At 46.0% G+C, this 20492-nt stretch overlaps 1 protein-coding gene across 3 annotated transcripts in view; it reads right to left on the bottom strand.

The window, feature by feature from the left end:
* Positions 1-14730, bottom strand: part of ADGRF5 (adhesion G protein-coupled receptor F5) — a 38817-nt gene extending 24087 nt beyond the window's left edge. For 2 of the 3 annotated variants that reach the window (XM_083827951.1, XM_083827949.1), the window contains exon 1: positions 14320-14730. The gene's annotated coding sequence lies outside the window, so the exon portion shown is untranslated. Of the gene's footprint in view, positions 1-1618; positions 2541-14319 lie in introns of those variants that run through there. The other variant, XM_083827950.1, reaches the window with a different exon arrangement.
* Positions 14731-20492: the final 5762 nt, after the last annotated feature.

Raw genomic sequence — 20492 nt, forward strand, 5'->3', positions numbered from 1 at the left:
TTAGTGATACAACACTGTGGACAGCTTTAAGCGATGAGACAAACATAAGCAAAGTCTGCCCATGAAGATCTGCATGGGGACCTCAGGGTACAGAGTGACTGCGTCGTATAATGGGGAGGTGAAATTCAGCACTGGTAAGTGTAAGGTAGAAAGAAATGATCCTGACATTATGTATTCTGTCATGGTCTCTGAACTGACTACTACCACTAAAGAATGGGGTCTGAGGAAACAGCAGAAAACCATGCTAGACATTTGAGCTGACCCAGAGCAGCTGCTCTTATATAGAAATAACCAGAAAGTGAGATATCTCACTGGTCCAGAATATCTCCTCCTTGCCAAATCCATAAAAACCATTGTCACATGCTTTCTTTTTTTTTTTTTTATCCAGTGGATGAACGTTTATCAGAACTGGAAAAAAAAAAGGAAAAATAGGTGTCTCCTCGGTTTCCTGAGCACCTCCATCAGTACATCCAGAATTCTACAAAAGAGGCTATTTTGCAGTTTTGAAGACAGCATCCACTGGTGACAACATCAAGACTTCCATGCTTCTAGCTGGCCTCAAGACCAAGATGGAAACATTGCCAAGCCATCAGCTGTGACACGAGTCCTTGAGATTATGACATGACTTTATAATAGAAACACACAAAACCAAGGTTTCCAATACTTTTGTATATGCAGCATACACTCACAGCATAAGGTACATTAGCTTAATGAGTACAATGAAATTGTACTTCGGTGATAACTGGTCTATAAAACAGACAATAGCAAGGAAAAAAAGGTAATTAAAAACAAAGTTTATGAGGAGGTTAAACAGCATCTGCTACTGTTTTGCATGCATCTTTCCACAGTTTGCAAACTTGCATTCCTATTCAAATGTTGCGGGTCAGCCTCTATTTTCAAATGCACCCTTTGTGCAACCATGTAGCTGAGACTAAGTACCCTATTCATTGTACGCACAATAAACTATATATATGGAAACTTATGTAAATAAGAACCATGCTGCTATTCAAGCTTCAATCACCAGTTAAAAGTCCAAAAATCCCAAACCAATGGCTAGAAAGCCAGAAAACTATCAAAGAAATATCTAATTGCAAATGGGGAAAAATAGTAATGCCCTTCTCATGTAATGTGGCTGTCACCATTGTTCATTTAATTTCTTGCTGAAAAAGGAATTGGTATAAATTGTCAGTGAGCAATTTCTCTGTTATCTACATATTATAGTTAGAAAAACAGAAGCTATGTGGACAGATTCACCATTAGGCATACAAGCTATGTCCTGGAAGGCAACACGTGTCTTCAATTCAAAAAGCCCTGGTGAGATAAAGCAGCCCAGGTTTGCTACCAAATTCCTTCTTTTCTGTAGCATTCAGGCTGAAAAATGTTGTCTAAAGCCAGCTCTAAAATGCAGAAGATTCCTAGAGGTGACCAGCAAAGTCTCCCTTTAACCGGGACACAGGTGATCTGCATGACCTCCTTTTTACTTCTTCTCTAAGTTTCTGTTTTTCATAAACATTGCAGAATAATTACACCCTCTCTTGCGAATCCACCCAGCACAACAGTTACCATCCCAAATATCTTAGAAAATAAAGACGATAGACAGCAATACAGTAGGATTTACCTTTATAGGTGATTCAAAGCGGTCTTCTAATTAGATCCATCTTAAACATCCTTATCTTGCTGCTACAGCCCAGATTATTTTGACCTCCCTCAAAGGGAAACTGAGACACAGGAGCAAGTATAATTATCCGAACTTGTTACTGCTGCCCAGAAAGCATGTTGCCTCTAGAGCCTGGGCTTGATTTTCAAGTGTGAGGCTGACCAGAGGTTCCGCTGATGAAAAACCACAAGGCATTTCAAGAGGAGAAATTTCCTGATACCATTCATAAAGTAGCATGCATTATTTCCCCCTGCACTGATCTCAGTCCGTCAGCATCTTATCTGCAGATTACTTTGTCAAGGGGACTAACTTGTTCCATGGCTGTTACTAATCTGCTTTGTTCTAAGAAAAAAAGAGGGTGTTGAGGACCCAAAGCAGTAAAATCATGCTTTGCAGCTGTGGCAAAATGTTTGTGGACTTTGATTTGAACAACCTAGAACAAAATTAAAGTTTTTTCCTGCCCGAGCTGGCAGCATGCTCCCTGTGTCAGGCTGGAGCTGGCAGGCACTAGGGATGTGCACTGATGCCCTCGGAGAAGCTGCACGATTACAACTACTGTGGATGGTGGGGAAGAAGCAGGAGGTTCCCAGAAACCAGGGGAAACTCTGCAGTGTTATCTGCGTTGCTACCTTGAAGACAATCTAGATTCAGGAACTCCCTGCACAAGGAGGGGACATCAGTCCAACCGTGTGTTGTGGGGAACTTTTTGAGCCAGTGGTTTATTCAGCAGCGAAGTCCGTGGAAGGATTTCCTGTTCCCCCCAACGCTGGAAGTGTTCCCTGTGGAGGTCTTGACTTCTCGTAAGAAGCCCAGGAGGAACAATAGCCACATGCGGGAGGCAGATGTGCCCCAGGATCTCCAGGGTCATGCAGCAGCTGAAGGCCAGGCAGGATGCATTTGGGCATCCCAAAAGTGCGTAAGTCTCCAAGGAAGGCAACTAAGTCAAGCCATAATGGCCTCTCATGGCCACAACATACAAGGGAAATGCAAGCAAAACAAGTCGGTAAGGTGCCTGTTGAGGTACCATCCCTTTTCCACTTCTACATTTCTTCCCAAATTAAGGGGTTGTGGCACGAGGGCTGGCCCAACAGCTGCAAGAGGGTTAAGTTGCTTACTGAAATTGGCTGTTTCAGGGGAACAGGAGGGATGGCTGTAACTGCAGCATGGGCATAGTTTGGGTTGCCCTTGGGGGTAACCAAGAAGCAAAGTGGGTTTAGTAAAGTTTGCCCTGCAGCCAATTTACGGAAGGTTCTGAGGCTATCATGGTATGCGGCTGCAAATTCCCTCTGACAAGTGACACTGATCTGGTTTAATCCCCACCCAAACTGGTTCAGGAATCCGAACAAACTGAAAACAGAGGCCACGTCTACACTGCTAGATGCAACCACCTCTGTCTCTTCAGAGGGGTTTTACTGCTGACCACGTGCTTGTGTTTTCCAGGCCCCTATCTGAGCTAATTTAACTCCCTGGCCCTGCAGAAACGCAAACCAGAAACAAGGCATCTACCTTGCTTTCATCTGGGCGACATTAATCAGCTCAGAGAAGGGCCCAGTGAGTGCCAGAGCAAGAAGAGGAGCAGCTCATGTGGTCCCAAGGAGAGGAGAGGGAAGGAAGGGAGGTGGGCATGAGGGGCCAGGAGGGTGAGATGGGGACCTCGTCCCTTTTGCACTGACAAGCGGTTCAGCATGAGTCCACAGCCTGTCCCTACAAAAACAGCTGTGTAGTTTTCACCCAGTGCTGCTCACTTGGCTGTCCCCTTGCAGGCTTAGTTAGGCAGCAGTGCCGGCACAGAGGATGGGGTGAAGAGGAGGGCAGGCTTACCTTAGACACAGCTGTGGTGGAGCCACACCTTCCACATTACCAACCCTACACCAGAAAAATGATCTGATTTAACCCTCTTTCCTGTTTTATTTTTTAAAAATTTAGTATTATTATTTTTTGCTACTGTGGCTTTCAAACACTTTTAACCACCAGCACCTTGTGTCGTAGGAATGGGTAGTAGTCAGCAAGGGGAAATGATTCCTCAGGATAGGGTTTCTGCTCAGAACACAGTGTATCATCAAATTGCAGCTTAAGAGGTATGAGAAATCTTGGTTCATTTTACAGGAGAGTGTGAAAACTGCACCATGTCAGAGCATGAGCTATGTAATCAACATGGTATGTGAGCACAGAGGGATGCCCTAATCATCTTGCTATTTTTTTTATTTATTTTTTCTTCTGTACTCATTCATCATATCCTGTCATGTCACCAGGAACTGTTAACTTCCTGGGGTTAAAAGTTTTGAAGTCTCAACCCCGGAGCACTTGTACTTTAAATACCTGAGGCTGCACTTTGAGAAAAGCAAGCAAAGGGTGAGTTAGAGGATACCTGTTCTGAAGGAGGAGCACTCATTGAAAACAAGGCAGAGCTGAGATGATGCTGTAATTTACTGGGAATGTGCTGTTACAAAGGCACGTGAATAAATTTCATCTGATGTGAACAAAATAGACCAGGGTAGTGTTCCCACATAGGTACCTGAGAGATACCGTTCAAAGCAAAAGTAACCGTGGAAACAACTTAGAAATTAATTTAACAAGACACAGCCCTATTGACTCACCCATCTTTATTCTGCTCCTGTCATGGCTATTGACACTTCAGTAAGTCTCATGTCTAGAGTCTAACCAGCATCTCAGCAATTTGTGTAATCAGATCCCGTTGCCACTTGGATCCTGAACTCACAAAAGGATGGCAAAGCCTCGCAGAAGCTGGATGCAGCGCTGCAGGTTCTCACAGTATTCACCATTCTTATTATTCTTGAGTCTGAATTTTGCATGGTTAAAAACGTGTTTTACAAATAGAGAGACAGTGAATCCTAGTCATAATGAAATTATTGGACAGATTACTTTGAGACAAAAGGTTTTAGGGTGAATTTAGCAATGCCTGGGACTTTATTTCTTATCTCTCTCATGTAACTTTATATGGTTTTTCCCACCTCAGTATTTCAGAAAGGGATCTGGAGGGGGTCCTAGCAAATTGCTACTTAAATCTACTCAGTGTGATGTTGTTGAAAGTAAGGGTAATCTCATTCCGAGGTTTATTAATGAGTATTTTTACTTTAAGATCTAGAAGGTAATGAGATTGCAGCTGCTTGGTGCTGTTGATGCCTTGGCTGTAGTGCTGTGTCTGGATGTTGCTGTATTGGAGAGCATTCAAAGGAGATCCATGTGAATGCTAAGATACAAGTGGAACGCGACCTATGAGGACAGGTAGAAGGTTGGCTTAGAGAAGATTCAGTTGAGGACACAATAACAGTATGTCACTTGGTAAGGGATTTACACAAATGCTCACAGCGTCGGCTAGGTGGAGGGTGACATGAAATCACACAGTCTGAAGCAAAGACAAATATGTTGGTGGCTATGGAAAATGTGTGGCTGAAAGGTTCGAAGCACTGCAGTGGGCTACCCAGGGCAGCTGCAAATTTCTCTTCGCTGGAGGTTTTTAAGAAGAGGCAAAGAATTGCTGACATGGGAGAGAGCTCTTTATTCTACCTCCAACTGAGTTTGTGGGATGGGGCATAAGGTAGACGGCTTATTTACCTTCTTCTAATGACCTCTTTTTGTTTCTCTGCAGCGATTTAATTTCTGTGTGATGAATGAGGTTTAAGTCGGCACTAATTTCATGTTGAAAGAGATCCAGAGGAGACATGCTGTTGCTGACCTGGGTTCTCAGAGCAGTGTTTGGGCTCTGCTACTTCCATCTTAGGCATGTTCAGAACTTCCCTTCCGGATCACTCCAACACAATATTCCCCTCAGTTCAAACACAGAGGTGCTGAACTGTATCTACATCCTTATCAAGGTTTTTTCCCATATGATAAGATATTTCCACAGAAGAACTCTTATTCATTCCCTTGTCTACATTATGTCACTTTTGCTATCCTTGTCTACAAAGCATAAACTCTTCCTTCTTGACCTACAACTTTAAATTTCTCTGTTCCACTGTAAGCCTTCCTATGAGTTACTTATGACCCTTTTACATACTCAGTCTACATGGAGAATGAAAATTATTCTGGTCCCAGCATTCAGCAGAACAGACTCAAATCATACTGTGACCAAGCAGGACTTCCTGCAAGAAGAAAACATCCCAAGACTTAAGTTTGCAAGGCACAGTAGCTGGAATAGGACCCATTCAGCCAGACAGCTGACAGCACAGAAAACACTGCCTAGCTGAAAGGCTGAAGTACCACATCCTTCAGGCAGTCCTAATGCTCTGAGAACAGCAGACAGAGCTTTTCACGAGCACTTCCACACAGACTGAAGAGTACCAGCCAGCCTCTTCCTTGCCCTCTTGGAACAGTCAGCAGTTGGACTTACTGCTCATCAGTGCAGAACAGCAATCTGCTGGATCAGTGTGGGTTTTCTGACATGACTAAGCACTATCTGCAATAGTTATTGGCTAAATATTAGCTCAGGGAAAGAGGAAGGTGAGATGTGGTCTGCCACATTTGACAAGACATTAACCCTGTCATGGGTGCTGGTTAGCTGACCTGCCTGGGACATTGCCCCACTAATGGTGGACCTCTGGCCTTCCTCTCCTGTGAGGCTAGGTAAAAAACCTCACCTGTACTTGCAGCCATTTCATGGTATTGGGATAGGGAAAGCTTGCTGAGGACTACCCTTTCTTCAGAGCAGATACCTCCATCTTCAGCAGGAAGATGGTGCCCACATAGCTCATGGCTTCTGTGGTGTGCATGGCTCAGAGGCACCTGGGTAGTACCTGAGGCAGGAGCAGCGTATCCTTGACATGGACTCTTGCAGCAGGGTTCAGTGGTTTTTATGGACCCTTGCAGCAGGGTTCAGTGGTTTTTATGGATCCTTGCAGCAGGGTTCAGTGGTTTTTATGGACCCTTGCAGCAGGGTTCAGCGGTTCAGGTCTGGTGGCTAAATGGCTTCTGTAGACGCTCACAGCCCTGTGGCTCATTGCTTGGTGTCCTGAGCTGAGGTTTCGTCTATTCTCTCAACAAGGCCCCACTTATTCCACCTTTTGTCCCACTCCCAGACGTCCACCATCTTCTCTCTAACAGGCAGTTCTAGGTGTATCTAAAGCACAGTGTCCAGTTCTGGGCTCCCCAGTACATGAGAGACATGGGCATACGAAGATGATTAAGGGGCTGGAGCATCTGTCGTACCAGGGGATGATGAGAGAGCTGTGACTGTTCAGCCCGGAGAAAAGAAGGCTTGAGGGGAGCTAGACAATGTGTATAAATAAATAACTGAAGGGAAGGAATGAAGAAGCACGGATCCTGCAATGGCTTCTTTGGCAAGGGTTTATGAAAGCAAAGAAGTGTAAGCTGAAGCGAGCATTTCTGTGTTACAATACACAGAACTATCCATCCTGATGCAGCCATCCAAGATAGTGGTATTTTATTCCTGATGGCTGAAACATTTCTGTATTCTGTGCCTGGGAATGTGGTCCCTCTTGGAGGGAGCTGGTGGCAATCCCAGCAGAAGCAGAGGTGAACACACCTTTTAGGGTCAGGTTTGGTCCTTAATTATCAACCTGGATGGCACAAGTTCTCCATGGCCTCACAGCAGTACACATTGCTTTTATATTCCCCAAAAGCTGTCTAGGCTGCAGAGTCCTATGTCATTCTAGCACAGCAATCATCCCACCTCCTTGGTACTTGCTCTGCTTTTCACCCTTTCAATTACATTATAAATTTTTTTTGATCTTAATTAAACTCAGTTGTCTCTGCACCATCATTTTCCTGTGGCTTAAACAGCTCTTCCTCCCTCCAGGCATTTCTTATGAAAGGCTTATGATGCCAGGAGATCTGTGGAGATGAAGGACACATGGAGAGAGGAAGCAGGAGATGCTAATGATGAGAAGGCGTGAAGAGAGCAGATACGGGGCTGGCATAAGACAGTCTAGCTGCACGGTTGCCCTGAAGTTTATAGCAGCCAGGCCCTGCTTTACCCTTTTTAAACAGCCACAGGGAATTTTTTTTCTCAGACTTGATCTCTGGGGATAAAGCCCTTGTTTATAGTGCCTGTCCAGTTTGTTCGTCCTCAGCCACAACAGAATCTTTCTATTTTATGCCTAAAACTTGACCTTTGGGGAGTGCGTAATAAGTTGGATGATCAGACGATGTTTGTTTCAGACATAAAACACACAATGACTTTAAGAAACACACACCCAGTCACAACAATATTTCATGGGAGAGTTGGCTAAAAGGGAAAAGGGGGGTGGGGGAAGTTGCGCTAACCTTAGATAACACATCTGAATGAAAACAAAACTGAAATAAACAGAAATTAATCAAGGACTCCACATCCAATGGCACAGTGATAAGGACGCAAACAGGCTGTGAGATACTTTCTCTGTGACGTTTGAGGAGCTGTGTTATTCTAGTTTTGTGCCTAGCATGGTGCAGGGGGTTGAGGCAGCTGGTTACGCCAAGGGATGTGTGGGGCTTGAGCAGAGGTACAGTTTTCAGGTGTTGGCAATTTTTATTTTTGGTGAGTTAGTTATGCACAAACAGATGTCATGGCAGTTGCAAGTGAAGGGATGAATGCTCCATGCGCTTTGATATTTATGGCTAAAAATAGCAGTAGCTGCAACCAAAGTGGAAAAAGCATTTAAATCATCACTTTCCTGGGAAAAGAAAGCCCTGCCCAATTCTTGCCCTATTCCTGGCATTTTTTTTCTTCCCTCTGCTTAGGAGGCTTTGTCCAGCTCCAGCTAAAGGTTTCTGCTTGAACTTTGTGTTGGAGTATTATAGGAGAAACAAAGTAAAAAAAGATAAAAACAACAAAAAGAAAATGTGAAACAATGCAAGTCTGCGTTGTTGTAGCTCTTCGCATGTAGCTGTATGCTGGATGTTCTGAAAGGCGCCTGTCTGGAGGCACTTCTGTGGCTGCGATGGGAGAAGGGATGTAGCCATTAACTTTCCCTTCACCTCCTCATCCTCTTTGGAGCACCTGCAGTTATCAGTGGCAGGCCTATCTCACAGCTAGCTTTAATGAAGCAAGAGATTTGGAGCTCAGCTGTGTGTGGGTATGGGGAATGTGGGAGAATCCATGTACTCACTCCTGTATTTATACAGTAGAAACTGGGGCCTAACTACATCCGTCAAAGTGGAATTTCGATGGCCTTCAATGAGTTTTGGATTAGGTCCCTAAGTCAGGCCAGCCACAGGTTATTTCTATAGAAGTACTAAAGTACCGAAGTACTAGAAAGTCTGATGACTACATGCTTCCTGCTAGTTTCGTTTTATTAACCTCTTGATTTTTTTTTCCTGTTATTGCTGCAAGCACAGCCCGCTGTGTAGGAAGCTGCTGCAAGCTGTGCAGGTGTCAGCCATTTGGAGTTTATACAGCCCTGCTCTGGACAGCAGGCATTTCCTGCGTAAGGCCTGGCCCGTCACACCTAGCAACTGAAATGTACAAGTACAAAGTAGCATCCACTAATCCCAATTCCAGCCTTATTATTTTTGTACTGGTCTGTCTTACAGAGAGCAGGATAGCTCAGAAATGTTAAGTCGTGCTGGTGTTTAAATTCTGTGAAAGCTACACATATCTATGATGTTTTCAGAATCATCCAAGATCTTTCATCTTGATCAGAGGCTGGAGGACCTCTGCTACATAGACAGACTGAGGGGTTTGGGGTTGTTCAGCCTGGAGGAGGGAAGGCCCCAGGGAGACCTCACAATGGCCTTCCAGTGCCTACACCTAAGGGGGCCTAGGGGGGCCTACAGAAAAGCAGGAGAGGGACTCTGTCAGGGGTTGTAGTGGTAGGACAAGGGGTAACAGATTTAAACTGAAAGAGGATAGGTTTAGATTAGATATAAGGAAGACATTCTTCACTCAGAAGGCGGTGAGGCCCTGGCCCAGGCTGCCCTGAGGAGCTGTGGGTGCCCCATCCCTGGCAGTGCCCAAGGCCAGGCTGGATGGGGCTGGGGGCAGCCTGGGCTGGGGGGAGGTGTCCCTGTCATGGCAGGGGGCTGGAACTGGATGGGCTTTAGGGTTCCTTCCAGCACAACCCATTCTGTGATTCCATCACTGGCATTAGGTGTGAGAACAAGGCCTACTGTCATCGAAGTAGAATCATGGTGAGTGGCTTTTCTCATGCCCTGGAGTTGTCTTGGGAGAGCTTAAACAAATGCCAGCCAAGAAATATAGGGCTGGAGCAGATGACCTCCTGAGGTCTTTTTCTGTCAGGTTTTTCTAGTTCAATAGCTCAATAGTTAGCCTCTTCCCTGGCATAGTCAATGCCAACTAGCTTTCTGTCCCAAAACTCACAGGAATGATTTAAAGGACAATGTGGGCCAGGGGCTGTCCCCTGACAGCAGCACAGCCTAGGGTGCCTTGCTTTGGAGGGAGAGGGCATACAGAGATGAACCATGTCCTGACATGATCAGGGAACAACTCCAGTCTCTCATGCTGCGCTGTTGCTGTTGCATGTGTTTCTCCTAATTCTAGCAAGGCCTAAGGCAAAATGCGGATATTTTGGGATTAGGAATATTCAGCACCTCTGCCCTCAGTGGGAAGAGGCTGGTGCTTTGCCATATCCCATGGCAAATCTACAGAGGCACCTGTGTTTCTCTTCACTGACCATACAGGCAATCTAAGTCAAAGCACCCTCAAAAGCGTCTGCATTTACATTAGGGACAGAGGAACCCTCCATTAACTCCTGTCAGGTGGATTAGATCTACACCAGGTTTGGTAATGCAGTGCTGAAACAGTGCTGAAGCCACTGTTGCAAGATTCGCTGGAAATAAGACATTCAGGAAAAGAGCAGGAAGCTTTCGGGACAGATTTTTGTTAGTAGCACAAAACATCTTGAGTGTCCTTAGCTAAGGACCTGTGGTTACAAAGGGCAACTGGACTTTTTAAGCTGTGGGCTTGAAACAAGGCAGTGAACGGAAGGAAATGTCCTCAGTCTTGTTTTACAGCTGGACAGACTTAAGACATGCACAGGTTTATCCAGGATTTCAGCAATTGGGTCAGGAAACCAAGATTTTAAAGACCCCGTGCAAGAATTTCAAAAATTTCTTCCTCCAGAAGGAAGAGCAAAGCCGTCTGGGGATCAGGGCCATGCTGTGAACAGCCTGTCACAAGGCACGTAGGGGTGGCTTTGGAATGAAGATGGTTTTCACACACTCAACCTGACGGTTGTCAAAGGCGAAGTTTGTGGTCACAGGAGCGAGCTGAAGCAGGAACTCTACTACAGCTTTTCCTCTGTGCACGAACAATGAAGGGAAGCTCTGCCTTTTTTGAAGAATTTCTGAGAACAGTAAATTGCATACTAGATCACAGCCCTATTATGTTTTTGGGGAAGTCATTTGGAAATTAATGTTTCGCATTAAGATTTAAATGGGGAATCCATACAGCTCTGCTACTTGCAGGCATCCTCAGACCCAGCCTGCCACAGCATTTTCTCTCCTGCTGACGTGGGTTTAAGCAGAGCCTGGGCTGACAGCAGCCAACAACGCAGACCCTTGCTGTTCCTGTGCCAAACAAGGATGGTCTGAGCTCTCCCTGCTTCACAGGGCATTTAGAGGGAAGCTGGGGTAGTAATAACATATCAGTGCCTGGGCTATCAGCTCAATAAAGTATGAGCTGTGGAAATACCTAGAAGGCAAATGAGGCCAGGAGGAAGGATTTCAATGCCAGGAGCAGTCAATTTTAGGTGACCTTTGAGTTCTTCCTAAAACGAACGTGACTTTGTGTAAGTCAGCTGACTGAGATCACACAGAGGAGCAATTTTTTTTTTTTCTGGGCTGGTAAAAACCTTCTTGCTTATTCAAAAGAGGTCCATTAGAGGGTCTCTGAAAGGTAGGCTAGATGTGCTGCTGTGGGGGGTTGACCCTGGCCTGCAGCTCACTTGCTCCCCACGTGCTAATGGGATGGGGGAGAGAATAGAAAGAGCAAAAGTGAGAAAACTCATGGGTTAAGACAAAGACAGACCAGCAAGTGATATAAAGGTGATCACTCCCCACCTCCCAAAAGCAGGCTGATGCCCAGCCACGCTCCAAACAATGGCCACTTTGCAATATAACCCTGCCTGCTGCCCCCCGCACACCACCACTGACATTTTCTCTATCACTTAATATGTCGTTATATGGTATGAAATAGCCCTTTTGCCAATCTGGGGACGCTTTCCCAGCTCTGTCCCCTCCCAGCCTGCAGCTGGGAAAAGTCTCGATACTGTGCAGCACAGTTGAGCAATAACAGTGCTCCATGCTGTGGCTGTGCACATAACAACAACACAAAAACACCGGTGTGCTATGAGCACTGTTTTAGCAACAAATCCAAACTGCAGCACTTTAAGGTGATGAAAAAGGAAAGTTAACTCCTTCCCAGCTAGACTCCGTACACCTTGTGTCTTCCATCTCACCTACTTTCCTAATGCGACATCTCCAGCCCACTGTAGGACCGTGGCCTCGTGCTCCCTACTTTTCTCATCCCAGCCCTCCGGCTTCTGCCTTCACCCAGCGCTGACTCAGCCTGTGGGCAGGATGCTGCCGAGCACAGATAAGGGGACAAGCTGGTCCGATCCCACACACAGCAGGTGCTGGATCAGATTAGCTGATGGGTGGTAACTGCCCATAGGCAGACAGAGCGATGTGCAAGATCATTTGTGAAATAAACTCTACATAACTGTGTGGTTACTGTGGATCAGCTCATGAATGGCAATTGGACCCCTCTTTGAGGTGGCCGTCCTAAAAGACTGCTTCATGCAAAACTGCAGGTGGTTTTCTTCTGAAAGGCGTTTGGTTTTGCTGTGAAGTGATCCCATTCAGCCTTAAAAAGCTGTGATTCTCAAACAGGACAGAGATTTATTACAGCAGCAAATCATTTCAGCTGTCATTCATATAGCCCCAAGGCTAATGATGTCCTTACAGATGATGCAATTCACATCCGTACTTTCTTACTGTAATCCCTCATTCCTTCTGGCTAATCAGGAACCACTGCCATGCACGGCAGCATCACGGAGGCCTTCTTGATCAGGGTGAATGGGTTAAAAAAAGGAAATCTAGTAAAGGCTGCGCTGGCCTTTTGTGTTTTAACAATGAGAGGAAGCTCTGCCTAGTTTGAGGAATTTCCCACGTCTCCAATTCAGACTTGGAAAAGTGCTTTATTAAGCCTGCCTAAGAGGTGTTAAAAAAATAAAAATAATCAAGGAGATTAGGACAAAGATATCTTCCTAGAGCCTACGCATGTTCTCTGTTTGTTTGTTTTTTAAACCTGGATCTCCGGAGGTAAACTCAGAGGAGAAGTTCTAGGGAAGTCAAATAATGCCAAATGCTCACACCAGGCTCCTGCTGGGCTGGCTGAGCCATTACTGAATTCGGTCAAGTATCATTGCTACCCAGATGCTAGAGATTTGTCCCTAAATGTCTTTGCATAAGATTTTGTTCCACAATTTTGCCAGACGTCGCAAAACAGGTTAAGTGACAGAAGTAGATGAGGAATTTTCTGGACGCGAGTAGGATCTGTGGGTTGAGAAATGCACCTTTCGCCACGCAGCAGCAAGTGCCCAAGCAGAAATGGAGCCTCAGGCTGTCAGATTCCCAGCATCCTTTCCCTTGCTATTCCCTTGCCCGCTACAGTCTTATTGGCTTCCCATAAAACTGTCACTGGAAGTGAGAGTTACAGCATTCAAACCAGACCTTTCTCCCCCAGATCTGAAAGCTCCTTAAGCACATCAGTGAGCATCGCTTTCCCACTGATGGGGAGAGGGAGACAAGGTTGCAGAAGGTCGCACTGTGTCTGCCTTTTCACTGAATCCCAATCACTTAAGAAACTGGTAGGTGCTGCTGCACCAGAGGGGTTTGGATGGAGGAGGACTTTTGGGGTTATAACACACTGATGAGGGTGAAAGCAGCAGAAAGCCCCCCTGCATTCCCCTCGCTCTGAGCACTGGGAACAGCACTTCAGCACCCCAGAATGACACCACAAAATTGGGTTTAGTTTTAGCAGCTCAAAACACAGGTAGAAAAGAATAGAAGCAAGATAAATGCACACAGCACACAGCAGTGTCTTGGTCTGTGGCCCTGGGTGCCCCAAATCCCTTCTCCCTGCCAGCAGGCATCATCTAATATGAACCAAAGGTTGCACTAAAAAGAAACAAATCCACCATTTCATACAGCTAACAAAAGTACTGTGCATTGCAAATCCCATCTGCATTTCAAATCCCAGCCACAGCCCACTGCAAGCATAAAAAGAATTCCAAAAAAATCTGTTATTGCAGTCGATTTTTGCTGTTATTGTTGTTGGTCTGATTTTGTTGTTGTTTTTTTGTTTGTTTTTTTCCTGAAAGCATGTAGCGTGCCATAAATGCAGACCAGATTAGCACAGTATTGCCATGCACATCCCTCTTTACCCTGAGTTTAGTTCAGATTAGGCACAGTCCCAATTTCCCTAGCCGGGCTAACTGACAGTAGCACTTTATCAGAATCTCGAATGATTTAATTCTTACACGGCGAAGCCAAAAGCATCCTACAGGAACATATCACCCGATAACCACAAAACAAGAAATGCTCTGACCGCAGCTCCCCCAGCAGACACCTGCAGCAGGTTTATCAGGCGTGCCAAGAATCTGGCCCTGAGCATCCCTCCAAGCCACCCTCACCAGCCCCACACTGCTGAAGCACACAGGGTGACCCGGTGCATCGCTGCATACCTGCAGGATGAGGAGTGCTGGTCCCGTCCGAGTCCTTTCCACACTTGTCCTCTTCTGCTGGGCAGGAAGCTTCCCATCCAAGTGTCAGCTCCCGCCCCGGTCTCTGCCCTTTGTTTTCCCAGAGCTCAAAACACACCTCGTGTGTGTGCTGTTGGTTGTCAGGTTGGAGGGTTGGTTTGGTTGTTTTCTTTTCGTTTTTACTTTTCTTTTTGCAACAAATCAGCCTGGGATAAATTCTCAGTGAGCGGGACAGCGAAGCATGTGGCTGGTGGTGATTTCACCCAGCAAACCCCACAACCTCCCTTTCCTGCGATCAGTGGGACCTGATCCCTTCTCCGCTGGCGTGGGGTGGAGTTGCAGCTGAAAAACACGAGCCCGAAAGCACTAAATGGGCAGGGCAGATCTTCCTTCTCTGTTTGTTGTGTCAGGGAACATAGCGGTTCCTGCCGGCCCCAAGCACGGACATGACCTCTGGCCAGGAAGGAACCTGGGAAATATTTTCTAAGTGATTTCCTGACGCGGGGGGGAAAGTGGATGGAAGGGACACTTGGGTGGGGGTACTCGCAGGAGAGTGTAATGTCAAGATGGGGGAATCATTTTGGGAGCCATTAGGGGTTTGGAAGTGAAAAAAATTATATTTTCTTGTAGGTGAGACTGTTCTAAGAGCCTCAGTTGCTGCTATACACAGTGATCTGGAGTCCAAGCCCTGTAGGTGTTTTCAGGCTTTCAGTTAAGGTGACTTTTTCGCCTGCAAGGTGTTCAGATACTCTGTGAATCGGCACGGGAGAGCCTTGCCCCACAGAGCTGGTGTCCAGCTGGCTCCCAGGGGGTATTTTCATGCCCTAACCAAAGGAGTGCTCCCCAGGAAGGTTTAGGATGGAGCCTTGGGGCTCAGACCTGGTGCAGAGGATATGCTGATGAAATGAAGGATGCTGTGACGACTGCTTTGCTTTTGGCTCTCCCAGCTTTGCACCGTCTCTGATATTCTTGGAAGATAACGTGCTACAGCACCAGGGCCCCACGTCAACCCATCGGGTGGCCTGGGGCACGTGCCACCCATGCATATTGCTTTCCGGAGGTGTCGACTTCTCCCTCCTGACTGCAGAAGCAGCTGAGGACTGCTGCGCTCCTTAATTGTGTTCAGGGACTGAGTGGGGTGAATCTGGACCACCCCTTCTGAGGATGTCTCGAGATGGAAAATTGAACATCGGACTCCAGTCTCTACAGCTACCAGCACCCTTCTTTCAGCACACAACAAGAATTTATTTCAGCATTTTGTTGTCGCCACTCCGGATTGCTTATTTGTGACTATAAAAGCAAGCACGAACAATAGGACATTTCACTGCCAAATGCACTTCGCTCATGTGCTCAGTGACATCACTTTTTTTTGCATAAAAAGAGAGAAAAAGACATGGAGAGGAAGCCCGGGCTGTGCACCCAACCTTTAAGTGCTTTCCATTAACAAGTGTGTTCTACATTTCCTTATATTAACAGCAGCCTCTGTATGTGCATAAATGCAAGTTCCACCTGGGTTTGGATAATTTGCTTTAGAGACTAGGGAAGTCTTGCAGGACCTCAGGAGAGTCTTATTATTTTTTTTCCCTACCTCCTGTGCTCTTCCATTGCATGGCAAAGTTTAATCAGTTGGTACAGCACCGAGCTCTACAGAGCCCTGAAGTTGGCTGGGGCATCTCATGGACAGCTCTAACCACCATAAATCACGAGCTGCCACAGCTCCCTAGGATGAACCAACAGGTATCCCATGTACCTGTCCTGTCCCCAAGGGGTGCCATGACTGTGAAGTGAGCTGCAGTGCCCTAACGTGCACGGGGACAGCAAAGGGCTATTTCAGTTGTGCTGGCGATTCTGGCAGAGAGCAAATATTTAACCTTTGCTCATGCTGGGGACAGCAAATCCCGACTCACTTTGCTCTAATCTGCTGCGAAGGAAGGAAGTAATGAAATGTCTTATTATATATCTGACTCGAGAAGTATATTTAGAACTGAGAGTGGTGCTGAAGGTGGCAGGGTTTCATACCAAAAGGACTGACGTGCTCTGGTCTGCCCTCGCGTGCAGCCAGTGGTCAGATGAAACTATTTACCTGGATGAATAAGGCCCCCAAAGACTGCTTTTCTTCCAAAGGAAGAAAAACAGAAACTCATCGCAGTGATGGAACATTAATTCAGGTGTCTGGAGCACCTCAGATGTGCGCTGCCACTGCTCAGCCCAGTGGGTTTCTTTTAGGTTTAAATGACTCAAGTTTGTCTTTAGGCTAATTAACCACACTTGTTTGAGACGCCTCATCACAGGAGAATGACAAGCACAGTAACGTGCAATGTAATCATCATGCTGAGAAGGCACAAAATGCTAAATGGCCATTTAATCTCCTACAGAAAAGCACAGAAAGAGCAAATGCGGGAAAATGAAGCTGGACAGATTTAATTGAAAAGCAAAGGCTACCTTTTGGATAATCCCAGCAACCAACCATCCATGCAAACTGCCATGGGATTCACTAATATTTGACATTTGTGCATCACAGCAGGCTGGCTTTCTGCGTGAGGTGCTTCATTTGTCTTCATTACTGGGCTCAGCACAGATACACACCTCTTTGGCGTAGTTAAAGCAGGATTTACTCTTTGAGCCTTCGGCCTTGCTGGAGCTCTTTAACTATTAAATTAGGGCTGTGGCTTTAACACCGTATTTTGACTAGGGTTATATAAAGCCTCATGCACTAAAAGCAGTATTGACAATAGGCAAACAAGGGCCTTCGTCGCTGATAGGAAATCCCAGTGCAGAGACAGGGGCCAAATAAGGAACTTCTGCAGGATGATGGAGAACTCATTGAGCACTTGTGAAAACCAATCGAGGAAGTGGAAAACGCCTGGAACTGGTAGCCTTTGTGTTCGTGCGATTGTTGGATTTCCCCCAGCAGAAAGCACACTGTAATTCCTTCAGGGATTTTTTGAGTCCCTATCCACAAAGCGCAACCCACCCATCTCTTTCTGAAACCTCAGGCGACTTCCTTTGGGTTAGCAGGACCCTGTTTGAAATGGACGGTTCCAGAAAATCGCCTATTTTCCCATCCTTTCCCCTGACAATGGGCAATGAAGGAAATGTCTTTTAATGGTACAGTTTCAAACAGAAATGGTCACCTGAGGGTTGTGGGTGTGCAGAGCTCCGCAATGCTGCATCCTGCATATCATGGGACTCTAGGACTCCATACAATGCACTCTGCTGTGGAATGCTCAATTTTTATTGCAATTATCAGCAAATAAGAGTTGTTAACAGAAGTAATTGTGTCATAACACAGAGAAGCCCAGCAGACAGGAGGATATCTTTGCAGCGATGATGCACAGACCCAGAGCTTTTGCTCCATAAAGAAGGACGAGTAGTAGCTGAAGGTACACAGATGGGACAGGACAAGGACAAAAGTAATGTTAATGTCTTACCTGCTGTGTCAAAAGGACAAGGTAGGACAATGCTTAGGCTACACATGATACGTGCAAGAGCAAACACCACGTGCAAGAAGAAGGAGGAAGAAGAATGTTGCCATCAAAGTGGTGCCATCAGCTAGAGCCCAGGTAGGGGTGGAGGAAAGAAGATGTCTCCTAGAGTTGGAAGTGAGCAGAACCTGCAGGATTTAGGCAGAGCCTGAACAGGAACTCATGAAGAGTTAAAGAGCTCGTGGTGCACAGACTTTGGCATGGGGGTGACTGCACGCACAGGAGTAACCCAGCTGGGAGTGCTTCCAGGACCAAGGCTTTTCTTTTTAAGTCTGGCACGGAGTCCATCACGGTTGGGCAGCTGATACGTTAGGTTACAATCAAACAAATGGTGTTCTCCTGGGGCAAAGTGAGGGTGTAGGGAAAGAGCTTTTCTCCCTGTCTCATCCCCATGACAGGCACAATAGTGGAGAGAGAGACTATGTGTGTACTGCCTTTTCTTAGGTTCTCATGTCCCTTTCACTTACTATGCTATTTATCTAGTGCTTGATTTATTTACAAGAGAGAGGAAGTCTTACGTATGTAGGTGTTATGATAATAAACTTGTCTAGGAAGGCACAGATTTAGAAACCTTGCTCTGACAGCAGATGTCTGGTGTGGTTTAGCCCAGCAGGCAGCTGAGCCCCACACAGCTGCTCGCTCACTTTCCCCAGGTGGGATGGGGGAGAGAATCAAATAGGTAACGGTGCAGGAACTGATGGGCTGAGATAAAGGCATTCACTAGGTAAAGCAAAAGCCATGTGTGCAAGCAAAGCAAAACCAGGATTTTATTCACTACTTCCCGTCGGCAGGCCATTTCCAGGAAAGCAAGGCTCATTATGGTTACTTGGAAAGACAAACTCCATACTGCCAAACATCCCCCTTCCTCCTTCTTTCCCCCAGCTTTTATTGCTGAGCATGACACCACATGGTGTGGGACATCCCTTTGGGCAGCCTGGGCCAGCTGTCCTGGCTGTGTCCCCTCCCAGCTCCTGGTGCACCCCCAGCCCCTCGCTGGCAGGGCAGCACGAGGAGCTGAAAGGTCCTTGGCTGTGTGCAAGCACTGCTCTGCAACAACTAAATCATCGGTGTGTTATCACCACTATTTTCATCACAAATCCAAAACATAGCACCATAGAGATACTATGAAGAAAACTCTATCCCAGCCAAAAACACGACAATGTCTCATAGGATCTTAAGGCACAACAGATGGAGCAGGTCCTCCAAATTGTTTCCCATCCTGAATGTCTTACAGAGGAGAAGAAGAAGGGAACAGAAACCTGACATTTGTAAGTTTCCAAGCTGAAAGACTTTGCGTTGTACACGCAGTACTGATGCATGTTTAACACGTACTGAAGTACACTTCGGTGGGTTACAACTAAATTTAGTTCATGGATTTGCATATCTCTTCCAGTGAAAAGAGACCTTTTGACCCTTCCTGAACATGCTTATGAATCGTGCACGTTACTGTCAAAGATCATTCTGCTCGTACAGCTGCTTCCCGGTCACCCTTGTGCCCTAAATGTCCATCAGCTCACTGCAAAACCCACGTGGCCATGAGACAGCAAAGACCAGGTCCCTCCATGGGAACCACAGAGTCATCACACGGGTGACTAGAGGTAACTGAGCTCAAAGAAAGGCAAATACAAATTAATTCCAGCGTGCAGAGGGCATTCATTCAGAAAACCATTTCCTCGTTTGCATTGAAAATGACTAGGCAAAACAGAAAATCTCCATATAGAGAAACCTTTACATTCAGTACAGTTCCCTGTGCAAAACACTTTTTCTGTGTGAATTAGATCTTTTTCCTCCTTTACAGACATGAATGAGATGTCTTCACCATCATCTGCTCATCTGCTCCCTCTGACCCAATGGTCTAGTACCAAGACCTATTTTTTTATTAAATCAAACTTTTTTTTTTTTTCCTAAGTTGTGTGGCTCTGGGACAAGGAGCGCTCTTCCTACTGCTGCTGGAAAGAAGACAGTGTTGCCTCAAAGGCCTCCTGGCCAGATATCTGTGGCACTTCTAAAGTCACCAAAAAGAGACTACACCATTTGTTGGGAGAAGCAAACTAATTTGAGGAAATTGTGTGTTGGTTTTTTTTTTTGTTGTTGTTGTTGTTTTTAGCCATCTGACATTTGTGTGTTGCAGCATTTGTTAATTCCTTCCCTAATACCTTTTAGACTGAACACACAGTTTCTCCGAAGGACAGAAATGTTGCCATTTCTCATCATCTCAACAGTAATAGATACCTACACGTTTCCCAAATGTCAGAGGCTGAGCAGAGAAGACCCACAGGTCATCCTTAAGGACAGGTATGTTTTCTTCAGCTGCTCAGCAGCTGGAAAAGATGTCCAGCTAGTAAAACACCAGGTACTTAAGGGTTTGGCCAACTATATGGTGAAGCCTTTTGTCAGGCCAACAGCCAATTTTGAGTTGGGCAACAGACACATGAGTTGGCTAACGGTATTAGGAAGGGAGGGAGAGTTTAGAAATGAATTAAGGGGCACTGTGGACTGTTGGAAATACAGGAGAAAGTTGGGAGCAGAGGCACAATTAGGACACAGAAGGACCACAGTAAGGTCTAGGGTAGGCATGATGGCCTGAGTGTTGTTACGGTGAGTATTATAGGGAACATGGTTGAACTTGGTGATATAGCAGTAGAAGTTGCTGGATATAAAGAGGGAGAA

Source organism: Anser anser (assembly GCF_964211835.1).
Source record: "Anser anser genome assembly, chromosome: 3".
NCBI classification, from domain to species: Eukaryota; Metazoa; Chordata; class Aves; order Anseriformes; family Anatidae; genus Anser; species Anser anser.